At 36.6% G+C, this 24908-nt stretch overlaps 1 long non-coding RNA gene across 1 annotated transcript in view; it reads right to left on the reverse strand.

Annotated features, from left to right (window-relative positions):
- Positions 1-24908, reverse strand: part of LOC129525728 (uncharacterized) — a 167121-nt gene that overhangs the window by 69649 nt on the left and 72564 nt on the right. The window contains exon 2 of the long non-coding RNA XR_010129339.1: positions 13264-13420. This is a non-coding gene — a long non-coding RNA (uncharacterized lncRNA). The remainder of the gene's footprint in view (positions 1-13263; positions 13421-24908) is intronic.

Below are 24908 nucleotides of genomic sequence, written 5' to 3' on the forward strand. Positions count from 1 at the left end.
AAGACTAAACCACGAAGAAGTGGACTCTCTGAATAGACTGATAACAGGTTCTGAAATTGAGGCAATAATTAATAGCCTACCAACAAAACAAAGTCCAAGACCAGATGGATTCACAGCTGAATTCTACCAGAGGTACAAAGAGGAGATGGTACCATTCCTTCTGAAACTATTTCAATCAATAGAAAAAGAGGGAATCCTCCCTAACTCATTTTATGAGGCTAGCATCATCCTGATACGAAAGCCTGGTAGAGACACAACAAAAAAAGAGAATTTCAGGCCAATATCCCTGAGGAACGTCAATTTGAAAATCCTCAGTAAAATACTGGCAAACCAATTCCAGCAGCACATCACAAAGTTTATCCACCAAGATCAAGTTGCCTTCATCCCTGGGATGCAAGGCTGGTTCAACATATGCAAATCAATAAATGTAATCCATCACATAAACAGAACCAACGATAAAAACCACATGATTATCTCAATAGATGCAGAAAAGGCCTCTGACAAAATTCAACAGCCCTTCATGCTAAAAACTCTTTATAAACTAGGTATTGATGGAATGTATCTCAAGATAATAAGAGCTATTTATGACAAACCCACAGCCAATATCATACTGAATGGTCAAACCTGGAAGCATTCTCTTTGAAAACTGGCACAAGACAAGGATGCCCTCTCTCACCACTCCTATTCAACACAGTGTTGGAAGTTCTGGCCAGGGCAATCAGGTACGAGAAAGAAATAAAGGGTATTCGATTAGGAAATGAAGAAGTCAAATTGTCCCTGTTTACAGATAACATGATTCTATATTTAGAAAACCCCATCATCTCAGCCCAAAATCTCCTTAAGCTGATAAGCAACTTCAGCAAAGTTTCAGGATACAAAATCTGTGTGCAAAAATCACAAGCATTCTTATACACCAATAACAGATAAACAGAGAGCCAAATCATGAGTGAACTCCCATTCACAATTACTACAAAGAGAATAAAATATCTAGGAATCCAACATACAAGGGACGTGAAGGACCTCTGCAAGGAGAACTACAAACCACTGCTCAATGAAATAAAAGAGGACACAAACAAATGGAATAACATTCCATGCTCATGGATAGGAAGAATCAATATTGTGAAAGTGACCATACTGCCCAAAGTAATTTATAGTTTCAATGTTATCCCCATCAAGCTACCAATGACTTTCTTCACAGAATTGGAAAAAAACTACTTTAAAGTTCATATGGAACTAAAAAAGAGCCCGCATTGCCAAGACAATCCTAAGCCAAAAGAACAAAGCTGGAGGCATCATGCTACCTGACTTCAAACTATACTACAAGGCTACAGTAACCAAAACAGCATGGTACTGGTACCAAAACAGGTATATAGACCAACGGAACAGAACAGAGGCCTCAGAAATAACACCACACATCTACAACCGTCTGACCTTTGACAAACCTGACAAAAACATTTATAGGGTAAATAATGAAATGAAGGCAGAAATAAAGATATTCTTTGAAACCAATGAGAACAAAGACACTATGTACCAGAATCTCTGGGACACATTTAACTCATATAAAGGGATTCCCTATTTAATAAATGGTGCTGGGAAAACTGGCTAGCCATATGTAGAAAGCTGAAACTGGATCCCTTCCTTGCACTGTATACAAAAATTAACTGGAGATGGATTAAAGACTTAAATGTAAGACCTAACACCATAAAAACCCTAGAAGAAAACCTAGGCAATACCATTCAGGACATAGGCATGGGCAAAGACTTCATGACTAAAACACCAAAAGCAATGGCAACAAAAGCCAAAATAGACAAACGGGATCTAATTAAACTAAAGAGCTTCTGCACAGCAAAAGAAACTATCATCAGAGTAAACCAGTAACCTATAGAATGGAAGAAAATTTTTACAATCTACCCATCTGACAAATGGCTAATATCCAGAATCTACAAAGAACTTAAACAAATTTACAAGAAAAAAAACAAACAACCCCATCAAAAAGTGGGCAAATGATATGAACAGACACTTCTCAAAAGAAGACATTTATGCAGCCAACAGACATATGCAGAAATACTCATCATCACTCGTCATCAGAGAAATGCAAATCAAACCACAATGAGATACCATCTCACACTAGTTAGAATGGCAATCATTAAAAATCAGGAAACAACAGATGCTAGAGAGGATGTGGAGAAACAGGAATGCTTTAACGCTGTCGGTGGGAGTGTAAATTAGTTCACCCATTGTGGAAGACAGTGTGGCAATTTCTCAAGGATCTAGATCTAGAAATACCTTTTGACCCAGCAATCCCATTACTGGGTATATACCCAAAGGATTATAAATCATTCTATGATAAAGACACATGCACATGTATGTTTATTGTGGCACTATTCACAATAGCAAAGAATTGGAACCAACCCAAATGTCTATCCGTCATAGACTGGATTAAGAAAATGTGGCACATATACACCATGGAATACTATGCAGCCATAAAAAAGGATGAGTTCATGTCCTTTGCAGGAACATAGATAAAGCTCGAAACCATCATTCTAAGCAAAGTATCACAAGAACAGAAAACCAAACACCACATGTTCTCACTCATAAGTGGGAGTCGAACAATCAGAACACATGGACACAGGGTGGGTAACATTACACACCGGGGCTGGTCAGGGGGTGGGGGTCTGGGGGAGGGATAGCATTAGGAGAAATACCTAATGTAAATGGCAAGTTGATGGGTGCATCAAACCAACATGGCAGATGTATACCTGTGTAACAAACCTGCACATTGCGCACATGTACCCTAGAAGTTAAAGTATAACAATAAATAAATAATAAAAAATTTTTTAAAAAGAACACATTTATGCAGCCAACGAACATATGAAAAAAAGCTCATCATCACTGGTCATTAGAGAAATGCAAATCAAAACCACACTGAGATACCATCTCATGCTAGTTAGCATGGTGATCATTAAAAAGTCTGGAAACAACCGATACTGGAGAGGATGTAGGGAAATAGGAACACTTTTACACTGTTGATGGGAGTGTAAATTAGTTCAGCCATTGTAGAAGACAGTGTGGTGATTCCTCAAGGATCTAAAACCAGAAATGCCATTTGACCCAGCAATCCCATTACTGAGTACATACCCAAAGGAATATAAATCATTCTACCATAAAGACACATGCACACGTATGTTTATTGCAGCACTATTTACAATAGCAAACACTTGAAACCAACTCAAATGCCCACCAATGACAGACTGCATAAAGAAAACGTGGCACATATACACCATGGAATACTATGCAGCCATAATAAAAGAATGAGTTCATGTCCTTTGCAGGGACATGGATGAAACTAGAAACTGTCATCCTCAGCAAACTAACACAGGAACAGAAAACTAAACACTGCATGTTCTCACTCATAAGTGGAAGCTGAACAATCAGAACACACGGACACAGGGAGGGGATCATCACACACCGGGGCCTGTTGGGAGGTCTGGGGAAAGGGGAGGGAGAGGATTAGGACAAATACCTAATGCATGCGGGGCTTAAAACCTAGATGACAGGTTCATAGGTGCAGCAAACTACCATGGCACATGTATACCTATGTAACAAACCTGCATGTTCAACATATGTACCCCAGAACTTAAAGTAAAAAAATATATATATAGCAGGACTCAAACTACTACTTGCTCATGAATATTCATAACATTCACAATAACCAAAAGGGGAAAACAATCCAAATGTCCAAGAATGGATAAATGGATAAACAATTTGTGCTACACACAAAAAAATATTATTTGGTCACAAAAAAGAATGAAGTGCTAATAGACACTACAACTTGGATGAACCTCAAAAATTATGTTAAATGAAAGAAGCCAGACCCGAAAGGTCACCTGTTGTATAATTTCTTGTATATGAAATATCCAGAGAAGGCAAATCCATACAGACAGAGAGCAGATGAGTGTTTGCTAGGGTATGGATGGAGAGGGAAACAGGGAATGAGTGCTTGATGAGTATAAGGTGTTATTCCGGGGTGATGAAAGAGTTTTAAAACTACAGAGAGGTGGCTATTGCACAACGCTGTGAGTGCTCTAAATATGACTGAATTGTACACTTTAAAATGGTTAACTGTGTGTTATGTGAATTTCATATAAGAAAAAAACACCATACAAGTTCTACTCATTAGAGCTTCACCATTATTTGAAAAACTTGAAAAATTACATTTGTCAGTAAAAGGAAGGAAAGAGCTATTAGTTTTTAAATGTAATTTCAATGACTGCAAACTTTTCAGTCATCTTAAAATTTGTTTGACATGTTCTATCAGATACATATTTGGACAAATTTTCTCATTAATGGCAGTTCTTAAGACTTTAAGGAGATCATCATTAGAATGTCTTGATCAGGAATTGCATGTAGCTGTTTCAAGCATAGGATTAAAAAAATGTATTCGTAACATTTCAAGTTTCTCCTTCAAACATTTGAAAAGATTTTTTGGAAGTTCTTTTTATTTACAAATTCACTATTTAGCATATCTATCCTCTAATACCTTTTGTTACATTTTTCTTATCATTATTATACAGTATAAGAATGTTTAATTTTTTTACCAAATGCCATACTGGAATTAATCCTAATTACTTCCAAATTTATAAATATACTAACTAAATATGATTATTTTCTATGTGTACTATGATATGAAAAATGTAAAAAAGTTAAGTATCTGCACCTCAAAATAAATTCAATACTGTACCTTTTATTGCTAAGTCTTGTATCCCCAAGTAGATCAAAATTTGCTCAAGAAATGTGATGATGCCTTCAATTGCTATACTTTTATATTTTCCATAACAGTGTGAGTAGCTCAATCAATCCCTGTTGAACTGAACTGCATAGGAAAATGTTCCACTCTGTGAGGTTAGTGCAAGCCTGGCCTTGAGCTGTTTACTTTGCAACAAGCATAACACCATATCCAGAAAGACTTACAGTAAATATTTGACTGTCTAGAAAATCTCAGGAGCTCTCTTACTTTTATTCACTTTCAACTGTGGTCTTCCTATTTCCCCAAGCCACCAGAAGGCTTGTGTCCCTTAGGCTGGAGCCACATGTGCTCATGATTATTGACTGAAGTTGTGTCCCCTCATGGAACATTAGCCTTGAACTGGTGTTGTCATGGGACCATGGACAATCTACTCAACAAACAGGAAAATGAGATTGCTCCTCCATGGAACTGAAAATCAAATGGAGATGAAAAAGTCTATTTTATAGAGATCTGAAAAATACCTCTTATTTCAACACTCTCTCCTTGTGAAGAAGAAAAAAAAAACTTGTGTGTTTTGATTTGCTAGCTTGTTTCTCATTGAAAAATAAATCAGAAGTTCCAAATTGACCAAAATTGGAAATTAACTATATTTGCATGCTCCACTGCCAGAAACCATGCCAGGTGTTTTCTTCTACTAACACAACAGAAGCAGGTGGGGAGGATCTCAGCTGAGGCAGGAGGAAGGGGATATGCCAGGCCAGATTTAAATGTGGGTACAAATTTCTATAAAGTTTGTGTGGTCATTTTAAAATAAAACTTCATTATTTACCCTGTTTACATGAGTTTTTTAAAATTATACAGAATAAATAATAGCTCATAGAACAAGAGAAAGGACAAATGAGGACTGAGATTATTGCCAAGTCTGAAGGCTATTTTTACAAACAGAATGAGAGACGAAGGGGTCAGGACATATGGGCTCAGTCTCTTTAAGTGTCCAGCATTTCCACCAAGGGGCTCTGCACAAACCTCAGAAGCATATACCTAGTTAAAGCCAGCCACAAGCACTTATTTCTGGAGAGACTTTCACATCTCAAATTGAACATGCACTTAACCATTTTTCTATTCACATTGTCGTCGGTCCTCACAGCAGGAACACATGCTGTGCTGTACATCATGGCTGCTTGGCCCCGAGGAATCAGGCCCCTAAAACTGTCTTTGTTGCCCATGGAGTTGCATCTAAGACTAAGCTATTTCTGGGATTTGTGACAGTAAACTAGCTTATTACTGAGATATTAATTGAAGGGGAGGCTGAGAATGGAAGAGGAAAGTGTGTTAAGCCAATGGCACTAACCTTAGAAGAAAATGAGAAATGATTTCCACGAAGCTGAGGACATTACTCTTGAGTCATAGTCTCCTTACTATGCCATCCACATTTTACCAAAAGGAGAAGGAGGGGTGAGGGAATGTTCGGAGCCATAAATAATTTTTTTCTATTTCTGAAATCCAAGGTTTTCCAGCAAGCATATTTCAGTCTAAGATGTGTTCCCTTTCAAACAGGGACACATTGAACATAGCATGCTGGATGGGGAAAGCAGTGTAGAAACCACAGCTAATTCCTCTACTTTACAGATGGTGATGCTGCCCATTGTTTCAATTCACAAAATAAGTTGATGTGAGAAACCTGGGATTTTTGGCCTTCAGACCTGTTCTCTTTCCACCTCACCACATTCCATAATCAACGACAAATTTCAATCCTAAAATGCATCTTAAACAGGGAACTTTTCTGTTTCCATTAAACAGAACTTCACAAAGGGAGGAAAAATACCCGTGGGCTAAACAACAAATTAATTATATTTATATAAATCCATCCACCAAAAACCTATTTTATTTACAGTCTGTGCTTGCCTAACTACTCTTGTGTGATTACATAACTCACATTATTGTTTATCAACATGTGTTAAGATAGAACTTTCTATATTTTATTAACCCTGAAGTTTTCAGGATAATGTTATAAATTTTGACAGTATTTGCTGAGGTTAAAGATAAATTGGTGCAGTTTAGATAGTATGATAACCAGGAACCAAAAAATACTCAAATCCCATTCTATCAACCCACCCTCTTCCCTACGTGCTCCTGAGGAACCAAACAGCCAATGAACCCATCCTACTAAAAGTCCATCAAAGGCCTGAGACGCAAAAAGCAAAGAGCTTTCTGTCTTAGACTTCGGGGATCTACCTTACCAGGCCTAAATAAGTGTTCTACTTCTCATTACAAATCAAAATCTGAGAACCATCATGTTCAGACATGTTCCAGGGAGAGTTGTTGAATCTATACAAAAGACCTTGGCTTAACTGGCTCTCTCAGAGACAGAAGGACAGAGGCAGAATAGAAGAGTATGTTCATGAATATGAATTGCCTTTTAAGGCAGCGACCTCGCCCATCAGTGAACATGGTATAAGATGTGTATATAGTGTAACTATGGTGCAAGACATGGGAAATCTGAAATCAATATATGAATTTAACTTGAGATTGCCTTAGGGCCTTACTGGCAAGGGTTCAGATTGGAGAAAGCCACTAAGCACAAACCACCTTGGCCAATTCCTGCCTGTCTGACTCTAACGTCAAAGAGAAAATGTGTCTGAGTCTAGCTCACCCAGAGCTTTGGCAGGATATTTACACCACTCTGGAACAATAGCAACAGTGAACTTTCCCTTTGAGTACCGCCAGGTCAAAGCTCATCTTCCAGGAGAGCACTCAAGTTAATCACTGGCAGCAGATTCTATTCTCCAAGTCAAAAGCAAACAACTCCCCACAAGTCTTCACTAAATATTCCTGGAAAACCTCTACTCCAAGTTGGTTTCACAAGTCCTTGCTGTTAAAAAAAAAAAAAAAAAGAATATCAAACATGGGGCATTGACTAAAACAGTAGATTGAAACTGAATCATAGAATTTTTTAGCATTCTAGTTATTTTTTCTTCTTAATTTTTTGCATTATTTCAATTTGCAAAAAATAAAAAATACATATATATAAATGCATGTAAGCCTGTGAGATTTACAGGGACCCTAAAGTTGTTTGTTAATCGCCATGATACCTAGGCTTGCAACTCTCAACTATACAAACATTGCCTTCCATCTGGTACTGGTCACTTACTATGTTCAAGGTACTAATCTGTAAGAAGTACTGTGAGGAGTATAAAGATATACAAGACCCAGTTTAGGCTCTTGAGAATCTCACTATCAAGTAAGAGAGACAAAAAACATCACAAACAATAATATAAAAGCTGTTAAGGCAGTTTATCCTAACATTAAAAGACCATACTTCGGAGTCATATCTACTGGGTTTAAATCCCACTTCAGTCATGTATTCGCCTGTGGACCTTCAGCAAAGATATTGACTACTCCGAACCTCAGTTTCCTCACCTGTAAAGTAGAAGTAATTTAAAAATAGTATCAACATTATGATTTTTTAGGGGTTAAATGATATTTTTTTCCATTTTCCAAGTTAAAATGGCTGGTTCATATTAAGAACTCAATAAATTTAGCTATAATTATGTAAAGGGTGGCATGAACAAAAATATATGAATACAGATATATGCTTAAAAGACAGACCCTACAATCACTGAACAAGTCCAATTCTTGGCCCTCTGTTGATAGGTGACAGAGAGAAAGAGAGAGAGAGAGATAGAATAGACAGAAAGATTAATAGACAAATACACAAGAAAATACCAAAACCAGCTTTCTTTCACCCAATAGAACTTTGGGAGATAATTATCTCCCATTATCACATAAAGAAAAATAGAATTTGTTTAAATTACAGCTAGTGCCCATCTTTATTTTCCTAATTCCCTGTCTAGGGCAGTGCTAGTTGTTTGATTGCCCCCCATAGTGGAATATTTCCTTCTTCTTTCTTTGATTGGAATGCTCTTTGGGGTGAAGATTCTAAGGCCAGGTCCACACTAATGCGAAAATAAACATGAGGGTCTTTTAAGTAATTTTAAAAATATTGATATAAAAAGCCCATCAAATCAGTACACTAAAAAGGGGTGAATAATTCCCAAAAGTCTAGAATTCCCAAATCTCAACAATCGTGCTAGAATGAACTATTCTCTGTATTTTTTAGAAAGTTCTAACTAGTATAAATTATCATTGTGGGTTAATTCATTTATTAAAAATTATTAACTGAATACAGTATGCCAGGTGTTGTTATAAGTATCAAAGATAGAACAGAACAAAACACAACAACAACCCGTTTTTATAAAATTAATATTGGCAGTTCAATATCATTGGGTTGGCTATGTGCTTAGAATGACCTTTGTAGCACCATAGGGAATACTAACAATATAAATGTTACTGAGTATTGATCTCCTGGTGCTTTATATCTCAGTAAGCCATGGAGGCGGAGTGAAAATAAGATTTTCTCATATGAAGGGGCCCATTGCAATGTAAAGCAAAGCAATCAATGCAAGACAAAAGTTTAAGGCAAAACAAGTGGCTCAGGGTATCACAGTTCAAGAAACCTGAATGTGCTTTGTACTTAGTAGGCATATTTGAAAAGTAAATTCTTCTTTGAGCAAGCAGAGTTTTTGAAAAACAAATTTGTGGAAGTTGAGAAGGACCAAGAAAAATTAGAAAAATGGTAGAATATACATAATCAAAATAAGGTGGGTTACAGTGTCTCTATTATTGCTTATCTACTTGCTTGCTCAAAGAAGAATACTCTATAATTTACTAAAACTGGGAGTAAAATAGCACTTTGTGGCCCTGAAACTTTGATGTAACCTTGTTATTTAAACTCATATTGGCAGTTACAGGTTAATATTGACTAAAGCATTCAAATTACACAAAATTGTATTTTATGTAGCCAAGTAAAGTGACTGCCAAATGCGTTGGATTTATGTCCAAGTTTAGACCTAGCCAATGTGCAGACTGCCTGACACTAAACTTACTTGATTAAATTTTCCAGTCTCACTGTTTTCCAATAATGGTTTATAAACTACCTTATTCATATAGTTAAAACAGCAATGAAAACAATATTTTTTGGTGGGAGGGCAGAGTATGAGCGAAGCTGTTTTGTTTTTGCTTTCTTAATCTTTTCTTCCTTTTTTTCCCTAAGGTCAGAACATCATTTCCAAGATTTAGTTTATAAAAAGAGGTAAATTCAAGTATTTCTAATAATGGAGTCAAGTGGATGGGGCTTGCTATTATGTTTTCAACACTTGTTAAAAGCCAGGACTGAGGGATGGCATTATGGTTTATAATCAACAATTCTAAGAACTAGAACTTTTTTGTATGGAATCTGGTTTCTCTCCATCAGTTTCATCTTTTTCCACTACTACAAAAAACTTACTGCTTTCTGATACTTTAACATTTTTATTTTAAACATTTTTTCAGCATGCTTGGTTCCTTAAATACATGCTTCCTTCCCTTACTGCACTTATAATCTTTTGACAGAAACCGATACACTAATTGTTTAAGATCATAATCTAAAGCGCAACTGCTAGGTGTGACCCAAGTTTGAAACTCTCAAACTTCTAAATTCCAAGTGAAAAATGATTGTATTCTGAGTAGAGTTGCCCCTAAACATTTCCCTACACAAGATGACCAAGTATACATCACAGATCAGTAGTTAAATAGCTACACTTAAAGCCCTGGAAATGAATATTGAAGAAACCCAGTTTGCATATTAAGAAAAAGGGAACTAACATATATTTTGGAAGAAAGGTCTAGTAAGCCAAGGAATCTAGCTTCTTAGGAACATTGTTATTTTAAATATGGGCTAAATTGAACTGAGTTCTACCACAATTACCCATACATTTAATGATGATAAACAAATAGGCAATGATCACAGCTCTGTTAGAGTAGCTGCTAAACATACCTGGAGGTAAACCAGAATGTGAGCTAGAAATTGACCTGCTGTCCAATATGAGACAGAAGTCCTTAGGGCCCCTGCAAAAAGCAATGCAAAATCTACAAAGTTTGTGGCAGCAGATGGAGGGGCTTTCTTAAGTCACAATAGTGTGTTCTATATCACAACAGTGGTATTCAATAGATAGTGCCACCATTGTAACTAACTACATAAATTGTTAGCAAGTTATGAAATTTGAGAAGGAAAAGAGAAGGTTGGAAATATAACCATGGGGCCAGCAAACCTGCTGTTGCCCTCAGCATATTCATTTATATTGGTGGCCAATGACACTGGAAATTCTCCAGAAAAGCAATCTCTCCACTTCAATTTCAGAAAGTGCTCTCATAAACGAGGCATTTTCCTCTAAGAACTAACCCCTGCTTAGCTTTTAGAATTCCTATTCTTAATTCTTATAAACCAGTTTTAAATAGTTATTCACTATACATAAAATATATTTGCTGACAGCCTAGTAATTCTCTAAATGATGTCACCAAATCCTCAGACAGAACCAAACCTCTAAAATAACCTCCTCATTTCAACAGACAGAATGAGAGCCCATTGGAATGCCAACAGCTGTGGCCAAAACAAATATCATTTCTTCTAAAATTAGTGTGCTTCTGTTATAGTGTCTTTGGGCTCTTGCAGGGGAGGGGTCCCGGCTGTTCTTCAACACTTCCCCAGACAGTTAATATACTGACAGCTAATTTGCAGAGTTTGTCCCTGCAGTAAGTCTGGTATGATTAATTGACTCACAGCACTGCTTGTGTACAGAAAAACAACACTGTTGACAGTGATTGCTAAATGTCAAAATTTTAAAAGACTATGTATGACAGATAGCCCATTCTGCCTTGTGAACTAACTGCCTAGAAGAGTTGGGGGTGGGTGAAAATTGGGAATGAAAAAGTGGAAGAGGTAAAGAGTAATTATTTACTTTTCACTGTGCATGGAACACTATATATTATGCAGCAAAATGAACTTAACATATGCTCCATACACTGCAGGTAATCTATTGGGTAAAACAACTTGAAACCCATGAAAAAGACCTTAGGACATGTCTAAGCAACATTCTAGTGAATGTCTCTACAAGCACTACTTTACAGTCTCAAGGATGGTTCTCAACCAGAAACAATTTTATGCACCATGGGACATTTGGAAATTGTCTACAGATATTTTTGGTTGTCACAGCTGAGGAGGATGAGATTTACTAGCATCTAGCGAGTAGAGGCCAGAGATGCTGCTAAACATCCTACAATGCACAGAACAACCCCTTGACAGATAATTATCTGACTCAGAATGTCAATATTGCTGAGATTGAGGGACCCTGCTCTAAAAACAGTACTATCCAGTAAAATTTTAATATGAGCCACATATGTCTTTTTAAAATTTCTCTTTTATTGTGAAATATAGAAAAAAAGAAATGGGAAATTAAATTAATAACATTTTATTTAACCTGATATATCCAAAATATTATAATTTCAACATGGAATCAATATTTTAAAATTATTCAAGTATTTTATATTCTAATTATTTTGGTACTAACTCCTCAAAATCCACTGTCTTTTGCATGTATAGCATACCTCATTTCAGGTTAACCACATTTCAAGTGGTATTGTAAAGTGTATTTCTCAAGGTTTAGAAATACATATTTCACTTTGTTGGTCTAGAAAAAGCTGGGGCTCTTCAATTTGCAAGACATGAGAGAAGTCCTCTCCCAAGCTTATACCAAAGATTTTTCTAGTTCTAAACAAGTGCCATGACAGACAAAATTGAAGATGCTGTTTGGAAAGCCTCAAAGGGTCATACATAAGAAGCAAGTGGATTTAAAAAAAGAGTTGTCTACCACAGGCTGATAAATATTGACTTCATTAACTGAATGGTACCCTAAAACTTAAAGTATAATAATAAAAAAAACTGAATGGTAAATGAAATTGAATAGGGTACAGCCAAAGAACATTTCTGAATGCTTGGAATATACAGCACATGAGTCCACTTACCCACAACATTTGAATTCTTCAGAATGTATTAAAACTGGTTGTCTAACCGAAACATTGTAAGTCTTAAAGCCTCTTTTTCTTCCACCCAAAGTGTAAAACAACTTTTGAATGCAAATTGAAAAGTTTCAAGTCCCAGATCAATCAGTCAGCAACACTTATTTAGCTAGCACTGTACATGGACCATGATATTATGCAATAAAAGGGGATTAAAAACAGCTCCTTTGAGTTGCTTACAATCTGCCTGGGGATAAATAAATAGTAACATATGAAAACAATTTTAGGTCATTTACAATGCAACATTTTACTGAATGCTTCTATAAACAATACTTTATACTCTGGGGCGTTTATAAATAATATAGTTCCCTTCGTTAATGTAGAAATAGCTGAATATCATTGAAATCTATTAAAATTTACTGCCCCTAAATCAGTCTGCTAAGCCAATTACAAACAATTGAGTGCAGGTTTGTTTTGGAGCACACGAGTGTAATTAAATAGTTTTTTACTCTTTTAAAAAAGTTTCTCATGTTATATTTTCAGAAAAGGGAAATTTCATGGCGAGATTTCATAAAAATTTTGACCATACGAATGTCACAAAATAGAAAATCATTCTTTCTCACCTCTATTCTCAAATTGTAAACAGATTCAGATGTGCATACAGCAATGGCACCTTTATGAGGTAACAGGTGAAACCACACTTTTATGAGGATTGGAGGACCCAAACCACAAGATAAAGTTTGTGTCTTCTTTTGTCCCGAGTTTAATGCCAAATATATCCTGAAAGTGGAAAACACACTGTCATTTGCATATACTTATCTAGCATTTTTGTAAGCAAGACAAGAGTCTGAGCATAGTTCTTAGAACTTTTAGCCAAGTACAGAAATAGTTGTGAATGTGGGCAAAAAGGATACACACTGATTCACTATGTGGAAAAATCATCTCAAGCATCTAGCTAGGCAAAGATAGCTAGAAATATTAGATCTGTGCAAAATGTACCTGAAATTCATTCTACTTAATCACATTTTAATTCAATGCTTCGTATGCTGTTTTCTAAATGAATAAAATTATTAGTTAAAAATAATGAAAATCACAATTGGGTAAATGGTCAGACTTTAACTCTTTAGGGTTTAAAATTTTTCTTTACAATTCAACAATGAAAAACAAATAATTATCCTCAGCAAAGTAACACAGAAACAGGAAACCAAACACCACATGTTCTCACTTGTAAGTGGGAGCTGAACAGAGAGAACACATAGACACAGGGAGGGGAACGACACACACTGGGGCCTGTCGGAGGAGCGGGGTGAGGGGGAGGAAGAGCCTTAGGAAAAACAGCTGATGTATGCTGGGCTTAGTACCTAGGTGATGCGTTGATAGGTCCAGCAAACTACCATGGCACATGTTTACCTATGCAACAAACCCGCACATCCTGCACATGTACCCCAGAACTTAAAATACAAATAAAAATTTTAAAAATGGGATAAAGGATATGAATAGACATTCTTCCAAACAATATATATAAATGGCCAATAAGCACATGAAAAGATGCTCAACATCACTAACAATTATAGGAGATTAAAAAAAAAAATTCTAGAGTGACATAAGATGGCTGGCTACAGACACCTGGCCCTCATTCCCCTAACAAGAAAGGACCAAAGCAGTGAAAAAACAGCTAAGATTTGAATGGAGTGTTGAAAGGAGAGTGCTGGAGGGCAGTGGGGATGTAGAGAGACAGCTGTGGTAATTGGAAGCGCAGAGGAAAGTGTGGATGCAAAGTCTGCAACCTCATCTCCCTCACCCCCATCTGATCAGTCCGTAGAAAGGAGGGACTTCCCCTTGTGGGGAAAAGGTAAGCAGAAGATCCCCACCAGGCCCCCACTGCCATCGCAGACACCTACAGTTCTTACTACAGAATCCCACAGTGCTTGCAAGCCCTGAGCCCGGTTTGGAGAGCTGCCAGAAATTCACAAAGCTGCACTGCTCCGGATTGGGAGGGTAAGATGCGCACTCCCCACCCTTCACGCACTTCCTGTGAGTCAAACTGCTATATCACCATACCACCTTGAGATCAGAGCCACCTCTCGGGCGTGCGCTCCTCTGGGATCAAGTAGCCAGTGCACTTCTCTATCACTGGGGCTCCATCTTTATTCCAGCAAGCTCAGAAGGGTGGCTGAACACCACAAACCCAGCTTTGCAGAGCATAGGCCCAGGATCAGCGGCAACTCTGGCCCTGCACAGCAACTCCTGCTATCTGCACTTCCAGCTGGAGGAACAGTTTGGCAGTCCTACCCAGGGCAAACCCACCCTAGAGCCAGCCAAACTAATGCTTGCCATTTCTCCCAATCAGGAGGGGTCCCTGAGTCACTAAGCAGACAGCATACCCATAGGCTAGTGGTAAAGCTGCATACCCACATCCAAGGCCTGAGAACCAGCCTCATGGCACCTTCCAGACATGCCCCTGGCATACCCAAAGTCCCCACACCAACAACCAGGGTCTCAGTAAAGTCTTATAGACAGCCCCTAGCAATGCTCCCCCAAGCCAGCTGAACATCTCTGTGGCCCACATCCTGAGCCTGAGAAACAGCTCCACAGATTTCCCATGGTGGGCACACCCCCCAGGCTAGCAAAGAAGCTGTGTGCATATGCCCCTGGCCTTAGAAACAGCCTATAGACCAACCCCAGCAAACACGCCCCCAGGCCAGCCAAGCAACTATATGCCTGTGCCCCTGGCCAGAGTAACATTCCCAATCCTAGTGGCCAGAACTCAAGCTGGCCACCATGTGCACACATGTTCCTTTGACTTGAGAAATAAGCTAGCCCACCATGGCAAAGCCACACCACCTTCACCACAAAATCTCAGCCTAGGCCACTGAGAAAGTCACAAATGTCACTGGAGTGAATTATGGCTGAAGGAACTACACAGAGACTACACTACTACATCCACCTGAAACCAAAGCCAATGCACCCCATCGAACCAGCACCCCAAGTCCCATTCATAATCAGTCTTTCCCTATAAAATCTATTCTATAAAATTGGAACAGGCAACTGATCCACCAGATGCATAAAAATCAATGTAGGAGCACATCAAACATAAAAAAGCAAGAAAACATAATGCCTCCAAAGGAATATAATAATTTTTAAGTAACAGAACACAATCATAAGTAAATATATAAAATGCCACAAAATGAGTTCAAATTAATAATCTTATGAAACTCAGTAAGATACAAAAAAATACAAATAGACAAATCAATGAAATCAGGAAAATAATTCATGATTTGCATGACAAATTTAACAAAGAGATATATGATTTTTTTAAAAACCACAGTGGTTCACGCCTGTAATCCCAGCACTTTGGGAGGCCAAGGTGTGTGGATCACCTGAGGTCAGGAGTTCAAGACCAACCTGACCAACATGGAGAAACCCCGTCTCCACTAAAAAATACAAAATTAGCCAGGTGTGGTGGTGCATCCCTGCAATCCCAGCTACTCATGAGGCTGAGGCAAGAGAATTGCTTGAACCCGGGAGGTGGAGGTTGTGATGAGCTGAGATCGCACCATTGCACTCCAGCCTGGGCAACAAGAGTGAAACTCTGTCTCAAAAAAAAAAAAATCTTAGAGCTGAAGAATTCAACAAATGAAATATTGAAAATCAATAGCTTCAACAACAGAAGAGACCAAGCAGAAGAAACAATTTCTAAACTTGAAGATAGATCTTTTGAAATAATACAGGCAGACAAAAATAAAAATAAAAAGAATGAAGAAAGCCTATAGGATTTATGGGACACCATTAAGCAAACAAATATTCTCATTATAAGTGTTCCAGAAGGAAAAGAGAAGGGGAAATGTGTAGAAATCATGTTTAATGAAATAACAGCCAAAAACTTCCCAAGTCTTGGGAGAGAAATGGACATCCAGATCTAGGAAGTTCAAAGAACCCCAACAGATTTAACTTGAATAGATCCTTACAGTCAAATTTTCAAAGGTAAAAGACAAAAAAAAAATTCTAGAAAACAAAAGAAAAGTGTCAAGTCACATATAAAGGAATCCCCATTAGACCAGCAGCATGTTTCTCAGCAGAAACCATACAAGCTGGGAGGGAATAGGCTGATATATTCAAAGTACTGAAAGGAAAAAAAAAAAAAAAACAAAAACTGTCAGTCAAGAATATTATACCCAGAAAAGCTATCATTTCAAAATAAAGGAGAAATAAAATATTTTACAGACAAGCAAAAACTAAAGGAATCATTACCATTAGACCAGAATTACAATAAATATTCAATGGAGTCTTATATCTGAAAGTGAAAAAAATGAAAACCAACATCATAAAAAAAGCAAAACAATAAAATTTACTGATACAGCCAATACACAAAAGAAAAATCAAATCTTGTCACCACAGAAAGCCACTCAATCACAAAAGTAAACATGAAATTGGAAGCAAGAAACAAAAACTATACAAAACAATTAGAAAATAATCAAGAAAATGATAGGAGTAAGTTCTCACCTATCAATAGTAACCTTGGGTATAAGATTTAATTCTTCCGCTTAAAAGCTATAGATGGGCTAAATTGACTTTTTTAATGAAAAAAAGACCCAAAGATATGCTACCCACAAGAAATTCACTTCTTCTGTAAAGATACATATAGACTGAAAGTGAAAGGATGGACAAAGATATTCCATGCAACCAGAAATCAAGAGCAAGCCAGTATAGCTATACTTATATCAGATAAAACAGACTTCAAATCAAAAGTCATAAAAATAGACAAAGACATTATATAGTAATAAAATGATCAATTCAACAAGGGAAAATAATAATTGTAAATATACACGAACCCAACACAGGACCACCCAGATATACAAAGTAAATGTTACTCATTCTAAAGGGAGAGATAGACTCCAATATAATAATAGCTGGGGACTTTCTTCCACTCTCAGCTTTGGACAGGTCATGTGGATATAAAATTAACAAAGAAACATCAGATGATTTAAACTGCACCGTAGATCAAATGGGTTAAAGAGACATATGAAGAGCATTTTACCCAACAGCTACAGAATACACATTCTCCTCATCAGCATGTTGAACATTCTTCAGGACTCGAAAACAAAAACAAAACAGGTCTCAAAAATTTTTTTAACTTGAAATTATATCAAGTATCTTATCTGACCACAGTGGAATAAAACCAGAACACAATAACAAGAGAAACATTTGAAACTATACAAACATATGTACTTTTTTTTTTTTTTTTTTTGAGGCAGAGTCCCACTCTGTCGCCCAGGCTGGAGTGGAGTGGTGTGATCTTGGCTCACGGCAACCTCTGCCTTCCAGGTTCAAGCTATTCTCCTGCCTCAGCCTCACGAGTAGCTGGAACTATAGGCACACACCACCATGCCCAGCTAATTTTTTATATTAAACACATGGAAATTAAACAACTTGTTCCTGAAGGATGATTGGGTGAAAAAAAGGAATTAAGAATGAAATTTTAAAATTCATTGAGACAACTGAAAAAAGAAACACAACATACAACAACCTATAGTACACAGCAAAAGCACTAATCAGAAACATATTTAGCAATAAATGCCTACATCAAAAATTGAGAAAGACTTCCAATAAACAACCTAATGATGAATATCAATGAGCTAGAAAAGAAAAAATAAACCCCAAAATGAGTAGAATAGGAAACATTATAAAGATCATGGCAGAAATAAGTGAAATTGAGATTAAAAAACACAAAAGATCAATGAAACAAAAAGTTGGTTTTTTGAAAAGATACACAAAATCAACAATCCATTAGCTAGATTAAGAAAAAAAGAGAGAAGACCCAAATAGATAAAATTAGAAATAAAAACATATTACAACTGATACCACAGAAATACAAAGGATCATTAGAAACTACCATAAACAACTATATGCCAATGTATTAGAAAATCCAGAAGAAATGGGTAAATTCCTGGACACATGCAATATACCAAGATTGAGTCCAGGAGAAATAAAAAACCTGAAAAGACCAATAATGAGATTGAATCAGTAATAAAAAGCCTCCCAGCAAAGAAAAGTCTGGGACTAGATGGCTTCACTGCTAATTCTATCAAAACTTTAAAGAAGAATTAATACTAATTCTTCTCAAACTATTCCAAAAAAATGAAGCAAAGAGAACTCTCTCTAACTCCATCTACAAGGCTAGCATCACCCTCATCTGAAAACCAGACAAGGACACAACAAAAAAATAAAACTACAGACCAATACTCCTGATGAACATAGATACAAAAATCCTCAATGAAATACCAGAAATTTAATCTACCAATATATCAAAAAGATTATACACCATGTTCAAGTGGGAGTTACTCCAGGAATTCAAGAATGGTTCAATATATGCAAATCAATAAATGTGTTACATCACATCAACATAATGAAGGACAACAACCATATGATTACTAAAATAGATGCAGAAAAAGCATTTGATGACATCCAGCGTCCCTTCATATTAAGAATTCTCAATAACTTAGGATAGAAAGAAAGTACCTCAACATAATTAAGGTTATATATGACTAACTGACAGTGAACATTATACTAAATGGGGAAAAAACTGTAAGCTTTGCCTCCAAGTACTGGAACAAAACAAGAATACCTACTTTCAGCACTCTTATTCAACATGGCACTGGAAGTCCTAGCCAGAGCAATTAGTCAAGAGAGAAATAAAGGGCATCTGAATTGAAAAGGAGAAAGTCAAATCATCTCTGTTTGCAGACATAATCTTATATACTGAAAAGAAACTAAAGACTCTACAAACTTTTAGAACTGATAAATTCATTAAAGTTGCAGGATACAAAATCAACATAAAAAATCAGTAGCATTTCTATACACAAAGAGCAAACTAATTAAAAAGAAATCAAGAAGGCAATCCCATTTACAATAGCTATGGAAAAAAGAAGACCTAGGAATAAATTTAACCAAGAAGGTGAAAGAACACTATAAGGAAAACTACAAAACACTGATGAAAGAAATCAAATTGGATACAAACAAATAGAAAGACATTTCATGCTCATAATAGAAGAATTAATATTTTTATAATGATAATACTACCCAAAGCAATCTACAGATTCATTGAAATCTCTATTAAAATACTAATGGCATTTTTCACAGAAATAGAAAATAAATCTTAAAATTTGTATGGAGCCAAAAAAGACTCCAAATAGCCAGAACAGCCAATAGAAAAAAGAAGAAAGCTGCAGGCATCATACTACCAGAATTCAAAATATACTATGAAGCTATAGTAACCCAAACAGCATGATATTGGTATAAAACAGACACATAGACCAATGGAACAGAATAGAGAACCCGGAAACTAATCCATGTATCTATAGGCAAATGGTATGGACAAAGACATCAAGAACATTCACTGGGGAAGGGACAGTCTTTTCAATAAATAATGCTAAGAAAACTAGATATCCATATACAGAAGAATGAAACTAGACCCCTACCTCTTACCCCATACAAAAATCAACTCAAAATGGATTAAATACCTAAATGTAAGACCCCAAACTATGAATGTACTAGAAGAACACACAGTGGAAATACTCCAGAACATTGATTTAGGCAAATATTTTATGGCTGAGACCTCAAAAGTACAGGCAACAAAAGCAAAAATTAACAAATGTGATTACATCAAACTAAAAAGCTTCTGCACATAAAAGAAAACAATAACACTGTGAAAAGACAATGGACAGAATATGAGAAAATATTTGCAAACTATTTTTCTGTGAGGGAATTAATACCCAGAATATACAAGGAACTCAAACATCTCAACAGCAAAAAAATCCAAACAATCTAATTTTAAAATGGGCAAATGATTTGAACAAACATATTTCAGAAGAAGACATACCAATGGCCGACAGGTGTTTGAAAAAAAATCCTCAACACCATTAATCATTAGGGAAATGCAAATCAAAACCACAATTAGGTACCCCAGTTAGCATGGCTATTATGCTATTGTCAAAAAGACAAGAAAACAAATACTGGTGAGAATGTAGAGAAAAGGGACTCTTAATCACTGTTGGTGTGAATGTAAACAGTACAGACATTATGGAAACAGTATGGAGTCTCCTCAGACAACTACAAATAGAACTACCAAATGATCCAGTAGTCCCACTACTGGGTATTTATCCAAAGGAAACAAAATCTATATATTAAAGAGAAATCTGTACCTCCATGTTTATTGGAACACTATTCACAATAGCCAAGATATGGAATCCACTTAGGTATCCAATAACAGATAAATGGATAAAGGCTACATGTTTTCACACAAGCTAAATAAATAAATAATAATTTTAAAAAAATTTGATCTCCTAGGAGTAAAAAGTAGAACAGAGGATACTGGAGTCTGGCAAGGGTAGGGAGAGGTGGGGACATGCATGGATTTGTTAAAAGATGTAAAATTACAGCTAGATAGGGGGAATAAGTTCTAGTGCTCTATACCACTATAGGATGACTATAGTTAACAATAATGTATAGGTTCAAATAGCTAGAGGGAAGATATTAAATGTTCTCAACACAACAAAATGAAATTATGAATATGCTAATTACCCTGATCTGATCACTGCACATTATATATATATCAAAACATCACAATGTACCACATAAATATGTACAATTATTATACGTCAATTTAAAATTAAATTTTAAAAAAAGAAATATTGAGAGGGATGATAGTGATGGTTGCACAACAATGTGAATGTACTTAATGCCTCTGAACTGCACACTTAAAAACAGTTAAAGTGACCAATTTTATGTTATGTATATTTTACCATAATAAAGAAAAACATAAAACTTCCGTAGAAGAGTCTCAACTGAGTGCATACAGAAGTCATTTACTGTGTTCTGTTTGTGTTCTTGCTGTATTCCTGCCCCTCATTATTTCCTTGTGCCCCAGAGAAAGAGACTGAATAGAAAGCCTGTTGCATTTGTGTTTTTTCCTGTGTGCCAAATGCATGAATCAACTACCGTTTCCACTTGATGTCACACAGGCATCTGAAACTCAAAGTATTGCACAACTGAATGCATTGTCTTCTCTCCCATGCCTACTTTTCCTCTTCTATTCTCTACTTATATTGGCATCAAAATTGTAAAGTAAAACCTTTGGCTTTAGTCACAGACACTTGTATTTCAAACAACCACAGTCCAGCTTCCCAAGATACCGCAGATGTGGGTTCCAGCAGCACATGGTGTATTGCCCTGTATCTCAATCATCAAATCAAAAAAGTGGGGAGCTATACTTGATTTCTCATCTACTCAGCCCTGCATCTCATTCTTCAAGAATAACTGACTCTACCTCCTCAGATCTCACAGATCTGCCCCACTTCTTCATTCTTTCCAGTATTACTTTAGCACCTAACTAGTCTTGCTATTGTTAGTTTTGTCTTACCCTAATCTATCCTTCAATGTGTTATCAGAGTGACCTTTCTAAGATACAAATATGTGTAGGTACCTTTCATGTCTGAAAAACTAAACTAAAGATGCCTGCTGCTGCCATTATAGCAACTCCTATTCCAGGAAATAGGAACATAGATGGAAAGAACATAAAATAGGAACTGAATGACATGCAATATCTGTTGACCAAGATTACATCACTCAGGTAACATCCGTATGTATCACTGATGAAGCATTTATTTATTTATTTTTCAACCAATTTAGAAAGTTTATTTTGCCAGGGTGAAGAACACATCCATGACACAACCTCAGGAGATCCTGGCAACATGTGCCTAAGGTGGTGGGGGTACAGCTTGCTTTTATATATTTTAGGGAGATAAGAGACATCAGCATATGTAACATTGTCATTGGTTCTGGTAGGGGGTTGGGGTTCCAGGTCATAAGTAGGTAAAAGACAAAAGGTTGCATTCTTTTGAGTCCTTCATCAGCCTTTCACTGAATACACAATTTAATCTGGCTCAGTCAATCTGCATTTTTACATAAACAATAGGGCAGAGGAAGCAATCAGGTATGCATTTGTCTCAGATGAGCATAGGGATGACTTTCTGTCCCACACCTGTGAAGATAAGCTATTGGTTTCCATAGCCAGGGTGAAATTCAACAGAACAGAGCAATTCTCCTGTCTCAGCCTCCCAAGCAGCTGGGATTACAGGCGTCTGCCATCACGCCTGGCTAATTTCTGTATTTTAAGTAGAGACGGGGTTTTGCCATGTTGGCCAGGCTGGTCTTGAACTCCTGACCTCAGGTGATCCACCTGTCTCAGCCTCCCAAAGTGCTGGGATTAGAGGCATGAGCCACAGTGCCCAGCCTGTAGCTGTATTATTGAGGAATAAAATGGGAGGCATGTTTGCCTGATGTAGTTCCAGGCTTGACTTTTCCCTTGGCTTAGTGATTTGGGGCTCCTGGGATTTATTTTCCTTTCACAGTGATATCTATTTTTTTTTTTTTTTGGTTGTTTTTTGTTTTGTTTTGTTTATGAGGTCAGTCTCGCTATATTGCCCAGGCTGGTCTTGAATTCCTGGGCTCAAGCAATCCTCCCGTCTTGGCCTCCTGAATAGCTGGGACTATAGGCATGCACCACCGTGTTCGGCTTCTTTAGTGGTATCTTCTGAGCACACAAAGCACCAGCTAACGTTAACGTGCTCATGATTTTGGCAGCCCCGCCTAGGGGTAAAGTGTGATGAAGCATTTATAAGTTAAATCACCTCTGTCATAAATCGGTCTCACAGAATAGTCCTTTCTTTTTTTACAGTCCATTTTTTCCCACTTATTTCTATTCTTAATTTCAAAAATATTTAATTTTCTAATTATATTTCTCACACATTCAAGAAAATAACTTGGAATCTAGAAATAAAATGCAACAGCATCTGTGATATCATTAAGCAGTGAGCACATCTTGTAAAAAGAGAGAAAGTTACACTCCCAAGGTCTATGAGCAGGTGCAATACACCTTGGCTGCTGAAACCCACATCTGCAGAGTCCTCGGAAGCTGGACTGTGAGTGCTTGAAGTACAAGTGTATGTGACTAAAACCAAAGGTTTTACTTTACAATATTCTAAAAAGTCAAAAGTGTGATGAAATACACAACCAAATAGGTAGTTTAAAAAGAAAAAATTAAATGATCATTATCTATAAGCAATGATTTTTGGTTTAAAAACCTCAATTGAGTCAACTGAAAAACATTAGAAATAACGAGTCCAGAAACATAGCTAATCATAAGATAAATATGCCAAAGACCCATGGCTTTCTTGGAAACCCACAAAAATATATTTAGAAAGTATGAGAAAAAATCCCTATTCTCAAAAGCAACAAAAAAACAAAATATCCTAAAAACCGCCTTTTAAAATACATGGGGATGTAATGAAATACGTATCATGGTTCTGCATAAGGATATTGAATTAATTAAGTTAAAAGTATAATGCAATTATTATCAAAATTTTAATAGGATTTTCATGGTAATGAACTGTTTCTAAAATTTATCTGAAAAAATAAATTCTATATACTTTGAACAAACTCAGAAAACCTCTTACTCTCCTCAGTTTATTTTTTCAGAAAATCCTAGGCTGGCTTTTAAGTGCCTTGCCTAATATATACCTCTGGCACTATCACACTTCACTGCAGCTCTTCATTTTCATGTCGTTGTTCCCTTGGGCTGCTTGAAGTCAGGGATAGTATCATTTGTCTTTCCCACCACCCAGCACGAAGCCTGGCTCAGGGAGCATTCAATATGTTTGCAGAGTAAGTGATTTTTAAACTGGTTAAACAACCACACCAGAGAATGACGGTTAACAGATCAATGTCACTCTGAAGGGTGGGCACCAATGCCATAAAAGGATTCTCTTTGTCCTGCCTTCTTCTCCATTTTCATCAGTGATTCAATGAATTTGTATATGATACATTTGCTATTTTGTGAATGAAAAGAATCAGGGAAGAATAAATCCTAACCAGGCAGAAATGAGAATGCTACTGAATTCTGATAGGCTGGAAAAATAAGCCTAATTTAGGAGGGTAAATTTCATTAAGTGCAAGTGTAAAATATTGTTCAAGCACATACATGCACACACACAGCCCTATGTGAATAGGAATTGGAGGACGCAGGACAGGAGTAGATTTTTTAGAACAAATTTGGAGCCTTGGAAGCCACACACAGAGATACATCCTCCAAATTCTAAAACAAGGTGGATTTTTTGCGGTCTAAGTGGTCCTAGACTCATCTTGAAAAGCAAAAAAAATGTTATAATGTTTCCAGATTTAATAACAATCTTCAGGTTTTTATGGTTATATT

The sequence above is a fragment of the Gorilla gorilla genome, chromosome 10 (assembly GCF_029281585.2).
Source record: "Gorilla gorilla gorilla isolate KB3781 chromosome 10, NHGRI_mGorGor1-v2.1_pri, whole genome shotgun sequence".
Taxonomy (NCBI): domain Eukaryota; kingdom Metazoa; phylum Chordata; class Mammalia; order Primates; family Hominidae; genus Gorilla; species Gorilla gorilla.